Genomic DNA, 10,953 nt, shown 5'->3' with positions numbered 1-10,953 from the left:
ATGAGGCGAAGGGGAGGAGTGCTGATGTCACTGTCTCTGTTTGTTCAAGTCCAGGGTTAATGTCAAAGGTGTGAGCCAAGCAGTTTATTTAGTGATGTGTTTAACCTTAAAGGGGGTCAAACGAGAGAAAAAACAAAGCACAAGTTACATAACCAGAAACAACAGGCTAAACATTCACACTGACAAAGTACTGTAAAGCTGCAAAACTAATTCATGATGCCTTGTCTGCATGGACTTAAGATATATTTTATTTATCCCTTGTGAGAGAAGTTAATTTCTCTGCATTTGACCCTCTTCGGCTTTGAGCAACCAGAAATACACAGAATGCACAGAATTCATGAGAAATATATATAAAAAGGAATACATTTTTAAACAAATACTCAAATACTTTTACTTAAGTAGATTTTTCGTGTCATACTTTCACTTTTATTTGAGTATTTTTTTGAGGTGAAAAACTGAACACTGACGCTGAATAATGCAGGATTACTCAAACATGCAAAAATGACTCAGACTGCAACTTTGTGTTAGCTTATGGTGTGGGAAGATAATTAAAGCATGGTTCAACACGCAAAAAAGACAATTTTGCTTTTTTTGCCTACTTTAAGGTAATGCTAAAACAATGAGGAAGGCAGATTAATAATGAAATCCACAATTGCAATTACTGTCTTTTTGATTTCATAGTTAAAGTTATAAAAAAGTAGGTCACCATAGAACAGAAATGATTACTCTCCCCATCACACATTGTAAACACTGTGTTAGTCAGATATTCAATTTAACTTGCACTTGTCAATGTATATTTGCAGTTTCTTTTCCTTGAGTAACTTTTTGCCTGTGTATCTGTACTTTTACTTAAGTAACAAAATTGAGTACTTCATCCACCACTGGTACAGGGGAAACCAGAGGGCCAGAGGAAATCCACCCAAACACAGGAAGAACATGCAAACTCTCAGACGACATGGGAGCTGAAGCCGAAACCTTCTGTCTGTGGACCACCCTGCAGCTGTATTGCATTGCCAGGAATGTTCCACAGTATGGCATTGAAGTTGGGGAAAGAATGCATTTTTACTGTTCTTATGGGCTCGGTTTCATTTGACCTTTAACTTGGCCCGATGGTGTCATTTCCATGTTGACAGAGCCGACCGTAAATCGACTCTAATAGAGCCAACCTGCCAAAGAAAAATGAAAAATAAAACTGTGAACATGCTATTTTTACTGTAGTTTAGACTTGCCTGTCATTTTTCCACATGTTCAGTACTGTAGCTCTGGTTCCCATAAACCATAAACTATATATATAACTGGGCATAACTAACCTGCTAGCTGCGACGTTCCAAATAGGAAGTGAACATGGGCACGCTTCTGGCTCCAATGACACTGGCTCCAATTCACTTTGTATTGAAAAACTGTGGCCTCTCTCTCTCTGTAACTGCTGCTGTCAGGCTCATCATTTTGGTCTTAAAATATTTGTATTAATCTGTGCTGTATTAATCTACACGATCCTGGTGTGGCGACGTCGCACTTCCTTAGTCCACTTCTTTATACAGTCTATATTCCCAACCCTAAGTTTTGTGTTGTACTCCACATTTTAGTATGTTGTCAGTTATAGTGTATTATATTGTCTTATTTGAAGGATACTGATACTTTGACCTTGGCCCAGTTGTTTTGCATTTGTTTCACTGTGCCTTGTTTGGACCTCTTTGAAATCAGTCTAATTATGTGACTTTAGGGCCCTCACGTTTCACATGTGTTTGGACTGCGCCCTGTCCCACTTTATTCTCTCTGGCCTCAGGTTTGTACAGTAACTAGACCATGATGAATGTCTTTGTTTTGCACATATATGGGGTTGGGCAAGTGGTGAAAGAATTACTAAGAGAAAATGTAGTAGATTGAAGTATAACTTATAAGTATAAGTTCAAATTATCACTTGATTCAATGGAAACGTTTTTTGTAACTGTGGCTTTATAAACTGCCATTATCTTGGGCATAACATGATACTATTTTATACCTGGATAGACAGACATATTTTCAAACATTCAAAGAAATATATTGTCACGTAAACAGTGAAATCATAGTTTAAATGCCCCTTTTGCACTATTTTCTGATCTTTTCTGTTGTTACAAACCTTGCATATTTAGACTGAGTTCTTCTCTCAAACTGAAAACGCTCTGTTCCACCTTGTGATGTCATCATGTGGTAACACAGGAAGTGCTCGACTGTGTTTTTAAACTCCATACACCTTCATTTGGGTAATTTCAGCCCTGGAATCACCAATCTTTACTGAACAAAACGTAAAAGGAGCCATTAACTTGAAAACTACCACTTCATGACATCACAAGGTGGAACAGAGCATTTTGAACTTTTGAGATGTAGACAAACTAATAATAAAGGGTTACTCAAATGTGTCAGTGAAACAAAACACAACTCCAGGTATGTTTTTGAGGCGCTAACAACATTATAACATGGCTTAAAGCTCACAAGAGTCAATTTTGCGTAATATAGGACCTTTTACTACTAATAATTTCCTGTAGATGTGTCTCGTGGTAAGTTTAGAATGGTTTGGTCTGGCCACATTTCGGAGGCTCTGGGGCTGTGCTGGGTGGTGCTGGGTGGTGTTGTGTTACAGAGTTGGTGCCTACGTGTGATACAGAAGGTGAGAGATGAATAAGTGAAGAAGTCGTGGCCCTGAGCAGCTGAAACTGTGATGGAGCAGAGTCATGTGACCACGTGGTGTAACATAAAGGACAGATCCTATTCTAGTGAACACCTTTGTCATGGGAAAAACATGTGAACACGCTGGTACACTCTGATACCGTCAGAGACAATATAATTACAGTCTTAAAGGTGTAAGGTTGTGCAGTTCATTGAATTTTAAACGAGATCGAGATTCAGTTGTTTCTAATTGTCACTGATCAGCTTTTTTTTAAGTGAGTCCACAGCCAATCCTCAGTCAGTAAAAACATGTGGTTTGGAGCAGAGATTAGACTTTGGAGGAAGACATTTGACTTTTTGTTTTAAATGTCAAATTTTAAAGTTGGATTATGTTCACTTTGTTAGGCGTGTTCTATCAAAATGACGACTGGATTCGATCAGTTCAAATCTCAAAAGTTTATTTCCCTGACAGTTACAATCTAATACAGGACCCGGGGTCAAAATGATCTATCCCTCGTATGTACAGCAGGCGGTCTGTCTGCCTTTCCCTGGCCCCAAAGTAATAAAAATGTAACATGCAACATGAATATGCAAGTATTATGTTGAGTAGGTTGATGCCTTGGTTCCTCCTTCTGGCCTCGTTCACCTCTCCGGGCTGCACCGGTCTGTTTTTCGGCCTTGAGTCTCATCCGGCCGCCTTATCTCTGTAAAGGAGTTTCTGCAAAGCCCCAACTGTCTCCCATAATTCATATCACACAATGTTGCCTTTAAAGAGAGAGAGAGTTATAATGAGTGAATAGTTAGTGCTTCTTAAACAACCTTCAAAAGGATACAGCATTCAAAGAATATATGAATTCAGTATAAAAATTGTGTTTACATCACAATATTCAAAGGATATATGAATTATTATGTTTTGATATGATATATGAATTATATAATGCATCTAAGCTTTATTCAAACTAATATGCATTCAATATTTTGATATATGTATATGTGATGCAACTAAGAAACTTTATTACTTAGCATAGCCTTCAACTTTTTGATTTGTTTTTGATAAAAATAACAAAATGTGACAGTAAATGTGTAAAATAAATTAAAAAAATAATTAATAAATAAAAAAATAAAGCAAATGTGACTGATTAATATGAGGAAAAGAATGGTAATATTTTTGTGAATTTTATTTTATTTATTTATTTTTTATATTTTTGTAATTTTGTCTGTGTAACTTTACTGAAGGAGTGTCTGCCACCAGCTTTTCTTGACTGTGTTATTTGCCTAGACTAGAGATCAATCGATATGTTGTTTTTTTTTTTTTTCATCTCCAATGCCGATACTGATTGTTTAAAATCCAGAGCATGAGCTGATGGGCCAATAAACTCTGCCAATATTTTTGGGCTGATACATAAGGCCGATTTTGATTCTTTTCCTCAAATTATGTATCTTATATTTACTACAAACTGACCCCGAGCCCTTTTTTAGCACAGACGTTTAATAAAGCTTTGTGTGTATGTTCTAGGCAGCAAATAAACCAAAAAAAGCCCAAATATCGGTCAGATATATCGGCCAACAGGTATATTGGTTTATCTCTAGCCTAGAATGCCCCATAATATTGCATTAAACTTTTACATCTTGCTTTTATTCAGTTACAGATTTTTATTGTTCAGAAATGCCCCGGCAAAAGCATTCATTCTTACTTCACCTCCTCGCAGATCTGACTCGTAACTTTGGCATAGTCCTGGTGGTGTCACTTGCTTGTCTCCATAACAAGCATAACATCTCCATTGAGGCAAGCAGGTAGTGTGCCCTCAACCCGAAAAAATTACACAGTGCACTTTTAATTCAGTAACAAAATTCAAATTATGACCAAATACTTGTCAGGACTGTTAGTGTCTTCTTGTGGGTATAGTACGTTAGTGATTTGCAAAATGTTAATTCATAGTTTACTTGTTTACAATGCAGATAAATGAAATATTAATCTAAAATGCACATATTGTATTTGTTGAAATGCTACATGAAATTGCCCCGTGTTACATAACTGTGTGTTTCTGTGAAGACCGAGTGCAGGAATCCTCACACTGTTGAGTCACTGTGAATCTCAGCTCTTATGTTTTTGCTAAATCAAAACCGTGTGAAGGTGATAATTAGTCTCATGAACAGTTTCTTCTCCTGTTTTCTTTCCTTACAATGAAAATTCCAGTCAGTTGAATTTCATAATAATTAGATCCATATGATTTGTTATCGGTCGCATGTTTATAATCGCGCTTTTCAACCTTCAAGGCAAAGCGCGTTACATCAAGCAATCAATCACTTTTCCAGAGGAGGGTCTGCCATCTGCTTGTCTATGGAGCTAGCCAAGTTTTATTCCATTTTGTTGACCATACTAAGCCAAAAAATCTCCTTTGCTGCACAGTAAGACAATATTTCTCTTGCATTTGTTCAGTTAAATGGTAAACGGTCACATTTTTACATAGCGCTTTTCCACTTTCAAGGCATTTAAACCACTTTACATCAAGGAACCACTCATCCATTCACCCATTCACACACACATTAATACACCAGTGTACACAGACGCTGGGAGTGAGGTGGGTTAAGTATCTTGCACAAGGACACAACAACAGCATTCATCTGTGGGAGCTGGAATCACACTGCCAACCTGTGGGTCACTAGATCTGATCCCTCTCACCCCATTTGTTAACTCAGTACTATCAAATTATATTAAATGACCTAAACAGTTTCATTTTTACTTTATAATCGTGTTGTTTCATATTTATTTATATTTTTCGAGTAACGCCGATGACTCAGATGCCAAGTCACATCTGTCTGTCATCTAAAAATGTCTGTTTCTGTAGTTTGATTTTGCTATTACTAACTTCTGAAACAATAACGCATATGTTGTTTTCAGCGGGATAAACACAAGTGAAGTGAAGCGAGCAGTTTAGCTTTCCGAAAAGACCCAGTGTCACATTCGTTTAGGTGAAAGGCTAAATCAGGAATAGCAGCAATAAAACCTTCAACTGCAGTTCTATGGACCCTGCTCTGTGGTTCAATGCTCTTGTGAGTTCTGCCAAAAACACTGAACTAAAGGCTATCAACTTCATTAAATAAAACTGTACATTGTCCCATGTTTCTCAATAAAAGAGAAATAAAAGTCTGTAGTGAACCTCCATAGTCAGACATTCACCATTTTTGTTTAGTCCAGGTTTAGTCCCAGTTTTGATTTGATGTGTGTGAATGCAGCCTTAAACGAACCCGAACAATAGATTATAATTACAAATAGTATCTTCTCCTTCTTCTTCTTACATTATAAAGGTATTAAAGTAAAAAGTAGAATTCACAGCAACACTATTTAAAGATTTAAGGTGCTATATTATATAAAATATTGCTATATGGGGCCTAAAAAGAGGCAGTAAAAGTCATTGTCATCCATGAATCACTCCATATTATCTTGTTATATTTGAACTCATTGCTTTGTATAACACTGTTTGCACAATTGATTTTCTGATTAAGGTTTCAGTCAATACACCAAACATGACTTTTACTCTACATTATGAAAATAGCATTAGCAAAGATGTTTCCATATGTTTCAGAGTCAAATGAACACCATCGCCACAGAAATCAACAGTTCAAAATAAAATTACGTCTTTTAAATGGTAAAAAGTACTCAAAATGGCGCCTACAAGCAGGAAGCTGGAATGAATATAATCTTTTGTGAGGCAGATGAGAGGTTCTTGCAGCCGGCAGTCTGTCCAGTGTGATTATAACACTTTCATAAGTTCATAATGAGCGTCTTCCACCTCCATTTATATCACACATAATTACCACCGCAGTCAAGGCGCCAATGCACAGAGCTATTGTCTTCTGTTCTGTCATTTGTACTGATGAAAATGTGTTATGTAAGATGTACTGTGGTGAAAAGATGATACAAAGGCACTAACTTTGTCTTAATGTTAAAGGGCACATATTACATTATTCTCCGATCGATGTTATAATGTTGTTTCCTCATCAATGATACCCGGAGATTAACACACAAACCCTGCATATTTCTCCCAAACAGAAAACACTCTGTTGCACTTTGTGATGTCATGTGATAATACAGGAAGTGCTCCACAGTGTTTTTGAACTCCACACACCTTTACTGAAATCATTTGGACAATTTCAGCCCGGGAATTGCCAATCTCTATTGAACTAAAGGTAAAAAGTAGCTGTTAACTTGAAAACTATTGCTTCGTGACTTCACAAGGTGGAATAGAGCATTTTGAGTTTTGGAGATATGGACAGACTAATAATAAGAGTTACTCAAACATGTGTGAATGAAACAAAACACAACTCCAGGTCTGTTTTTGAGGAGGTAACAACATTATAACATGACTTAAAACTAACAAGAGTCACTTTTGTGTAATATAGGACCTTTAATGTATTATGGTTAAGGCGCTTTATTGTCCCTGTACATCCTCTACATTTGACCCATTGACCCAGCAGCGGGCAACACAATGCAGCACCCACGGACAATGTTCAGATCTTGACCTTGGCTTAATCGAACTTAGGACTTCCAGTGTGTGTGTTTTATGTTGATAGCACAAAGCCAAGTATTTCTGCAGTTATAGCTATATTCATAGATCAGTCACTTTACAGCCACTATATATTAAAATATATTTTAAAAAAAAAAAAAAAAAAAAAAGAGAAAATGAATCATTTCATAAGTATCTCAAAGGCACAGAATAACAAATTTGTCTGGATATTTTAGCAAATCTGGATTAGCCTCCTAGCAACTCCCAGGTCAAGAAAAGAAAATTGATAATAGTAGCATGTTCTTCTCTCAAATGGAAAACACTCTGTTCCACTTTGTGATGTCATCTGGTAATACAGGAAGTGCTCCATTGTGTTTTTGAACCCTTTACACCTTCACTAGAATTGAAATTTGGATTCAGCCCTGGAATTGCCAAGCTGTACTATACAAAAGGTGAAAGGTCACTGTCAGCCTGCTAGCAACTCCCAGTTAAGAAAAGTAAGTCACAAAATGTAGTCCAAGTTGCAAAGAATTAATTTGAAAACCAACAGGGCATTGTGCAAAATAAATTTTTTGTTTCTTTCTACCGTGCTATAACGTTGTTCCCATCCATACATGTTTGCGTAATTTAGCGATCTCCCTCGACCGGCGTTATTCAAACCCTCCATACGGTTAGCAGTACAATCCTATCCAAAGCTCCGCCCACAAGCATAGGTCACCCATGCTCCTTCACTGCAATTTTCCATCAATACACAAAAACAGGATACAAAACAATATACTACAACTTCACAAACCTGGTGCGATGTTCAGTAGTTTCATGAGCTAAAGTCACGCTGATTGTGTTGTGTTAGTGCTCTGAAGGGGGAGTTACTTAATGTGGAGAGTCAAGGGAGGGAGGGAGTATTAAACATGTTAATATGGTGTTTAATATAGCATTTTCAAAACAATAAAGGTAACATTGTGATCTAAATATGTCATCCTCACAGTATTCGCTGAAAAATCCATACTGCTGATCGAGTGTGTTCTCTATGGTTGGGCCTTGCGTAAGCGTGCCGTGTGGACAGTGTGGATGACCTTTTGGACGTCACTGCGCGTTGTACCCCTCCGTGACCCCTCATTGACCCCCTCCCTTCAGCTGCTGACACACTGGCCCGCTCCACAAGACTAATGGGCAGAGACGCTTGTCACTCATATCAACACTCACCATTGGATCTCACGTGAATTCTTCTGTCCTTTTAGGGTTTTTACACCGCAACGATTTGGTTTTTCATGTCACGGTGCTACAGCTAGCAAGCAGATCTGGTTTTCACATGGGACGCTGACAGAAAAGCCGACGTCTCAATTTTCACCGGGGTCTTACGTAAGAGGCTCGCAGCTTATGGAGCGTTCAGGCTCTTTGAACGCTCTGAGGGAGGATGGAGTGTCCAGGGTGCAAATGAGTTAAGCTATTGATCATCTAATGGAACGGTGTAGCGGGAGCTTAAGTAACACTGTCAAATGAGGGCCTGATCGTGCCTAGGAAAATAATCATAATGTTATTTGATCGTTATCTGGACTATAAGCTCAAACAAATGCTGAAAGACGTCTTGTGATAAACCATGTCTCAATTTTGTCAATAATACACTATTTGTAAATATTCCCTGTTCAGTCTACAGTCATCATATTTCAACTTCTGTTTGGTCAAAAATAAATGAATGAAAAAATCCCGAAGTACAATAGAATTAATTGTTTATAGTCACTTGATTAAAAAAACAGTCTATCTTAGTTTACTTTATTGGTTTATTTTAACAGGGACCATTTGCAAACACATTAAGCTCACAAAACACGAGACGCTTTACCCCAGATTTAGCTAAAGCTGGTTTCCATCTGCAGTCGCCGGGCAGATTACAAACAATTAAAACACATCTAAGTATTCATCCATTTACAATCAGACCACTCTCCTGTTCTTTCATTTAAAAACACTCCACATTTCCACGTTTCATGCACCGAGACAACTCAAAGTGCTTTACCCAGAATTAGCAATGTATGAATTTACACAATTTACTTGAAAGTTTCCATGAACAAATGCAAAGGCGTGAAGTTAAACTGGTTATTAAAGGTTTTTATTCAAGTCACCCATCCTTGACCACTGTGTCGAACAAAGGGATCCTCCTCACGAACTTGAGCCAGGACCTTGGACCTTAGGAGTACCTAGCTGGAGGAGTAGCCTTAATGTGCATGTTTTTATTCAGGCTCTTTGGGAAACTAAAACCCAGAAGAAATTCACCCAGACACGGGAAGAACATGCAAACACCACAGAGAAAGGGCCCAAACTGTCAGGGGATAAACTTAGGATATGGACCATGTTGGGTCATCTTAAAGGGGCATGATGTAACTTTTCTATTAGGGGGGTCTTTCACTTGCTTGTTCATTCTAGCTCTAGAGAGAATACAGACAAGTCAGATCTGTGGAGAGGTGACCAGAATGTATGCTTTTCCATGTATTTTTGAGCAATAACCAGCACAATTACAATAAACTGTAATTGGATAAATGTAAGATATATTTAATGCCATACTTGTAGCTTTCAACACAATAACGTATCCCTGGAGACCAACAAGTGGCTGACCAAGTTACATAGTGCAGCTTTAACCCCCCCCCCCCCCCCCCCCCCAAACAGCGTCAGCATTACATCAAATCACTATATAACATTTTTATTCCCATTAGCCGGGGTGAGGGGGAGCGCTCTATAGGAGATACAGTGCAAATGAACAGTAATTGCACCTCTTAAAGTCCTCTGTCTTCTCTCCTGCTTGTTCTGCTCTCATCTATATTTAAGACCTCCCCTTTAAGTGCTGGTGCGTCTCCTTATCCCTGACACAGCCTGTAATTTACATCTCCAACCTAAAAGCTTCAACTGTTTTTAGGATTTGTCTCTTGAAGGTTACCCGCACCACCTCCGTCTCACAAATGTTCCTCTCTGCTGGAGTTCACCTTTTATCTCTCAGGTCTGAACCAATTAGGAATTCTTTTTGGCTATTTGTTCTTAGCTTTTGGCTTTCGTGAGTCACAGCAAATGTACTTCTATTTCTATTTCACATTCATCACTTATATAAAACCTCAAGTAATTAAAGTATTATGTGGTATTAATTCCAAACACATGACATATTTACGTCACCATGTTACCTTTTATTGTTTTAAAAATGCTATATTTGCCAAAAACATTTCACTTTTGTTTTTTTTTTCATTTTTGATGTTCTGAGTCCCCCTCCCTTTGCTCCCCGCGCTAAGTCATCCCCCTTTCAGAGCGCAGCCACTTTAAAATCAGCATGCATCCTGCTAATGAAACTGCTGCACATAGCGTCAGGTTTGTGAAGTTGTAGTGTATTGTGGGCATAGTATTGTCTAGCTACACATAAGGAGAGTTGGAATAGAGCATGGGAGAGATCACTAGATTACTCAAACATGCATGGATGACATATAAAACCTCTTCAAGTGTGTTTTTGATGAGGGAACAACATTATACTATGATAGAAAGCTCCAAAAAGTCGATTTTTGTCTAATACCGCGTATTTAAACACATTTTTTTGATATATCGCTTGTATGTATTATTTCTAATGTGGTCCAGTTCGTTCCTTCACAATTCTGCAATACATATGAACAGCCTGCAAAATACCATCTGATACTGTTATAGGGATAATCCACAAAATCTGTATATAAAGATATTTAGTTTTTTCAATATTGTTCAATCTTTTTCATAATGCAGTCCTCTTATATTTGCCCTGGGAATTATATAAAACATCGTTCTTGGGTTTTGGGAAGTT

The sequence above is a fragment of the Periophthalmus magnuspinnatus genome, chromosome 5 (assembly GCF_009829125.3).
Source record: "Periophthalmus magnuspinnatus isolate fPerMag1 chromosome 5, fPerMag1.2.pri, whole genome shotgun sequence".
Classification (NCBI taxonomy): Eukaryota; Metazoa; Chordata; class Actinopteri; order Gobiiformes; family Gobiidae; genus Periophthalmus; species Periophthalmus magnuspinnatus.
Note: the sequence above shows the minus strand (reverse complement) of the source record.